This window comes from Nansenia antarctica (assembly GCF_963989245.1).
Source record: "Nansenia antarctica genome assembly, chromosome: 5".
NCBI lineage: Eukaryota > Metazoa > Chordata > Actinopteri > Argentiniformes > Microstomatidae > Nansenia > Nansenia antarctica.
In genome coordinates this window covers 56,890,643-56,895,992 of record NC_137690.1, presented here as the reverse complement: position 1 = coordinate 56,895,992, position 5,350 = coordinate 56,890,643, and the positions used below count along the sequence as shown (strand labels likewise).

General features: G+C 47.6%; 1 pseudogene across 1 annotated transcript; it reads left to right on the top strand.

Moving 5' to 3' along the window:
* The first annotated feature begins 4,414 nt into the window (after positions 1–4,414).
* Positions 4,415–5,143, top strand: LOC308158170 (putative nuclease HARBI1; annotated as a pseudogene). The gene is made up of 2 exons: positions 4,415–4,434; positions 4,562–5,143. The product of its transcript is annotated as a putative nuclease HARBI1 (transcript).
* Positions 5,144–5,350: the final 207 nt, after the last annotated feature.

The following is a 5,350-nucleotide window of genomic DNA, read 5'->3' as shown; positions in this document are numbered from 1 at the left end:
ACTGCATTTCACCAGCAAGGTTTGTGGTTTGAATGTAACCTTTCTGTCTTTCCTGAAAAGAACACAGTTGGAGTGTTCTGTTTGGTTCTGTTTCCTGGGAAATCCAGAAAAAGAATCATAGATTTTGATTATGACATCATTGAAGTTTGTTTTCAAAAACGTAAAAGATGCAGCTTGTCTATTTAGCAACCACTCATTCCATCAGCATGATGACCATATAAGGCAAAGAATGTATGTCACAATTGAAAAAAATAAAAAAATAGCGGAATTTCAATCCCCTCTGTAATGCAGGTTATAATATAATATCATTATATATGATATTATAATTATGAACAAATAATATAATTTGTTATGTCTGTTGAAGTATATCCTATTAAAAAAAACATGTTATTAGTGTTAATTGTCCAAATCCCCTCTGTTAAAAAACAAACATATCAGCAAGCCTTAAGGCCAATGCACACGGCGTGCCATTTTGTCGCACGATAACATTCGATTCTCAATTCACACCAATGAATTAATGAATGTGAATGGAGAATCGAATGTTGTCGTGCGACAATATCGCATCGCACGCCGTGTGCATTGGCCTTAAGCCCCAGGGTAATTAGACTGGCATTGTGAAGAACCGAACAGCTGCTTTAGAATAAGTACACTTATTTCTCTAGAATACAAATAGTGTGAACTATGTTTTGATACTGCATAGTACGATAAGGAGCTATTGATTCATCGCTATGGTTAAATCAATCTTAACAAAACACTGGGTTTGTTTTCTATAACCTACAGGTACGGTATGTGTGGTCAGTCAGTGGGCCTCCTCCTTTCTAATAATAATAATAATAATAATTCATTACATTTATATAGCGCTTTTCCGAGGCTCAAAGACGCTGACAATATAGGAGATACGGAAAACACAGAAACAACAAGCAACAGACACATGGAACACAGAGTCAGCGAACGGGGAGGGGGGGGGGGGGGGTGGTAGGGGGGGGAGATGGTTAGGGGTAGGGGAGGCTGTATGCATATCAGGGGGGTGGCAGGGGTAGGGGAGATGGGTAGGGGTAGGGGAGGTTGTATGCGTGTCCAGGGGGGAGGGTGGGACAGTGAGGGGAACAATGGATGAGGATCGGAGGGTACGGGTAGGGCGGTGGGGGAGAAGGAGGTCAGTCAGGTAAGGGGGGGCCAGGCTATGGAGGGCTTTGTATGTGAGGATGAGGACTTTGAATTGGATACGTTCTTTGATGGGGAGCCAGTGGAGAGAGTGGAGGACAGGAGTGATGTGGTCACAGGAGCGGGTGTTTGAGAGGAGGCGTGCAGCAGAGTTTTGGACCATCTGGAGTCTATGGAGGGAGCGGGAGGTGATGCCGGTGAGTAGGCAGTTGCAATAGTCAAGGCGGGAGGAGATGAAGGCGTGGATGAGGGATTCAGCAGCAGGCTGGGAGAGGCAGTGTCTAATTTTTGCAATGTTTCGGAGGTGGAAGTAGGATGTCTTGACAATAGAACTGCGTGGGGATCGAATGAGAGGGTGGGGTCCAGAATGAAGCCGAGGTTGCGAGCCAGGGGGGAGGGGGTGATGATAGTGTCGTCAATGGTGAGTGTGATGGGTCCGGTTTTATTGAGGATGGATTTGGTGCCGATGAGGATGACTTCGGTCTTTTCACTGTTGAGTTTGAGGAAGTTGTGTGTGAGACAGGTTTTTATTGCCGAAATGCAGTTTTCGATGTGACTGAGGGGTGGGTTCTGGTTGGAGTTTGTGGTGATGTAAATCTGGGTGTCATCGGCGTAGCAGTGGAAGTCCAGGTTGAATTGGCGGATGATGTGACCGAGGGGGAGTGTGTAGCAGAGGAAGAGCAGGGGGCCGAAGACTGAGCCTTGTGGGACCCCCTGTGTGACAGAGGAGGAGGAGGAGGTGTGACCGGAGAGGGAGATGAACTGTTGTCTGTTGGTGAGGTAGGAGGTGAGCCAGTCCAGGGCGGTGCCCTCAACACCCAGTTGGCGCAGCCTTTGAAGGAGGATGGAATGGGACACTGTGTCGAAGGCTGCGCTCAGGTCTAGTAGAACTAGGATGTTGAGGGCACCTGAGTCTGCGGAGGTGAGGAAATCGTTGATGACTTTGACCAGGGCTGTTTCAGTGCTGTGATGTGGGCGAAAACCAGATTGAAGGGGTTCATACAGTTTGTTGGATTGGAGGTGGGAGTGAAGCTGGGCAGCGACAGCGCGCTCTAGGGTTTTGGAAAAGAATGGTAGGTTGGAGATGGGGCGGTAGTTAGAGAGGTTGGCTGGGTCAAGAGTGGGCTTTTTGAGAATGGGGGTGACGAGTTTGTAGCTTGAGGGAACGTGGCCTTGGGATAGTGACTGATTGAAGAGGGCAGTGAGGTGGGGGATGAGGGCAGGGAGGCAGGCCTTGGTCAGGGTGGTAGGGAGGGGGTCGAGGGAGCAGGTGGTTGTTTTGGAGGCGGTGATGATAGTAGTGATGAGGGAGGAGTCAACAGGGGAGAAAGTAGTGAGAGGAGTAGGGGGAGGGTAATCAGGAGGGGGGAAGATGACAGCAGGGGGGGGCGGGGGTGGTGGAGTTGGAGTTGGAGATGGAGGCAGTCAGTGAGCTGTTGATGTGGGCGATCTTGCTGTTGAAGGCGTGGAGAAAGGAGTTGCAGAGATCAGGGGAGGAAGTTGTGTTGTTGTCCGGGGGTTGGAGTAGTGTCTTGACAGTGAAGAACAATCTTCTAGGTCAAGATTCTCTCTCAGCACCTGACATTGCAACGTTATGGTCCCCTAAGTATCCTGGTCTTACTGTACACAGATGCACCTATCCGCTTGTTAAGTCGTGACGTGTTTCCGGGTCCAACGTTGGCTGAGGCGCTGTCTTCGAAATGCCGAAATAATAATAATAATAAATTATATTTATATAGCGCTTTTCCGAGGCTCAAATACCCTGACAATATGGAGAAAGCGGGAAAGTGCTGTGTCCCTTGTTGTATGAATAGATCTGAGTCTAAAAAACGATTAAACTGTCATTCTACCGCTGTAGTTCACAGGTACTCTGGTGGAGGGAATTTCTGGTTTGGACTCGGAAATGGCTAAACGTCACTTTTGACGTCAGACTTAACAAGCGGATAGTGTAAATCTTGATTTATTGACTTAATTAGCAATCTCTCTCTCTCTCTCTCTTACACATACACTCTCTCTCTCTCTCTTTCTCTTTCTCTTTCTAGGCTTGTGTGTGTGTATGTGTGTGTGTGTGTGTGTGTGTGTGTGTGTGTGTGTGTGTGTATGTGTGTGTGTGTGTGTGTGTGGGGGGGGGGGGGGGGGGTGGGTGTGTGTGTGGGTGTGCGTGGTTGGGTTTTGTAAGCAGAAATGATAATCCCCAGAACGACTATCCACCTAAACCTGGATAAGTCTCTGCAGCTTTAACCAATACTCAACTTCAGGCAATGGGGATTGCGATTTACTGAAACAGTCCTGGCAGCGAAAATGCTTACATTGATCTGTGTTCAACAGCCTTGCAGCTGTTTCTGGTATTATGTCTGTGTGTGTTCCCCTTTTATGTCCCATTATGGCTAATGAATTAGTTTAGAGGTGTTTCGGGATGCGGGATGACCTGACCTGGAAGGACAACACAAAAGCCACCATCAAGAAGGCACAACAGCGGCTATACACCCTGAGAGTCCTCAGGAAGGAACACAGCAAGCAGGAGATACTGGTGACCTTCTACCGCGGCGCAGTGGAGAGCATCCTCACCTACGGCATCTGCAACTGGTTCTCCAGCTGCACAACCGCGGAGAGAAATGCGCTACAGAGAGTCGTGAGAACAGCACAGAAGATCACCGGCGCCCCCCTCCCCTCTCTGGAAGAGCTGTACAACACACGCTGTCTCAGGAAGGCCTCCAAGATCTCCAGGGACCCGACCCACCCTGGGTATGAACACTTTACCAGGCTGCCCTCGAAAAGGCGGTTCAGGACCTTGGCCGCAAGGACAAACAGACTGAAGAACAGCTTCTACCACAGGGCCGTCCAGGCCCTGAACACAGCAAAGACCTAGGTTCTGGGCCCTGGACAGTCTGGACGGATTGATGGCAGCTGCTGGACTGAAAAAATCAGGTGTAGTGCTGAGGCACAAATATGTACATTTCAAGCCTGCAAACTGCGACACTTTAAATAAATGTGCAATAACACTATTGTGCAATATGACAACCCTAGTCGTCTATCTGTACAGTATAGTATAGTGGATAGTGTACATAGCCTTTATTTATGTAAACCAGCTCCTTTTTTTTTTTCTTTCCTAACACCAGGGGAGCCACCCCTCCTAAATGTCGTTGTTTGGTACCTGTACTGTAGCAATGACAATAAAGACCATTCATTCATTCATTCATTCATTCATTCATTCATTCTGATAACATTTGGATTATGGTTGTGGGGAACAATGCACGTTCTGGCCTGCAGGTGGAGTGTTGGGTGTGTGTTTGAAAATACCAATTACACAGCCATCTTATTCAGCCTTCCCCAGAGGACTTACCGAGAGGCACTGACATGACAGGTATTGTCCATCGCCACCGCCGTTTTGGGATAGGAGAAGGAATACTGTTGGATTTATCGAATGTACTCATTTGCATATATAAGCACCTCATGATAGGGAGTGGGAGTGTATGTCAACCCTAAGGGGAGGCACAGCTTCAACATCTAACTTGTGGGCGACGCTGACCTCATTATCACAAACTGCGTTGTGAAGTGGCCTGGGTCTGTCCATGTTGCGCATATCCTGAGGGAGAGCGCTCTATACAGAGAGCTTCAAACCAACCATCCCGGATGGCATAATATTAGGAGACAGTGCCTATTCACTCATACCATGGCTGATGACCCCTTTTCTTGCAGCAAACACACCTGAGCCGGCACACTTCAACACTGCTCATTGCAAAACATGATGTGCAATTGAGCGTTTAATGGCGTTCTGAAGAGGCGCTTTGTATGGCTTAACCACTTGCGAGTGGACCCACAGGGAGCGTGCAACATAATACTTGCCTGTATTGTCCTACACAACATCTCTACCCGGCTCAATGTCCCTTTCTGTGATGACGTTTATGATGCTCCTGGGCCTGAACCAGGGGGGTATTCCATCAACGTCACTAAAGGAAAATCTAACGGTTTCTTTTAGAAATCTTGTGTGATTTATCAAAATAAGCCTGGATTGCCCTTTAGCGACATTGATGGAATACCCCCCTGAGCCTATTCTCTCAGAATGAGGGATGTGCAATAAGGGATGCAATTGTTAGAAACTACTTTTGACTGGTTCATCCCTGATGATTGTGTCAATGTAATGAATATATACAGTGATAAATGGCAGTTAAAATTAAATATATAA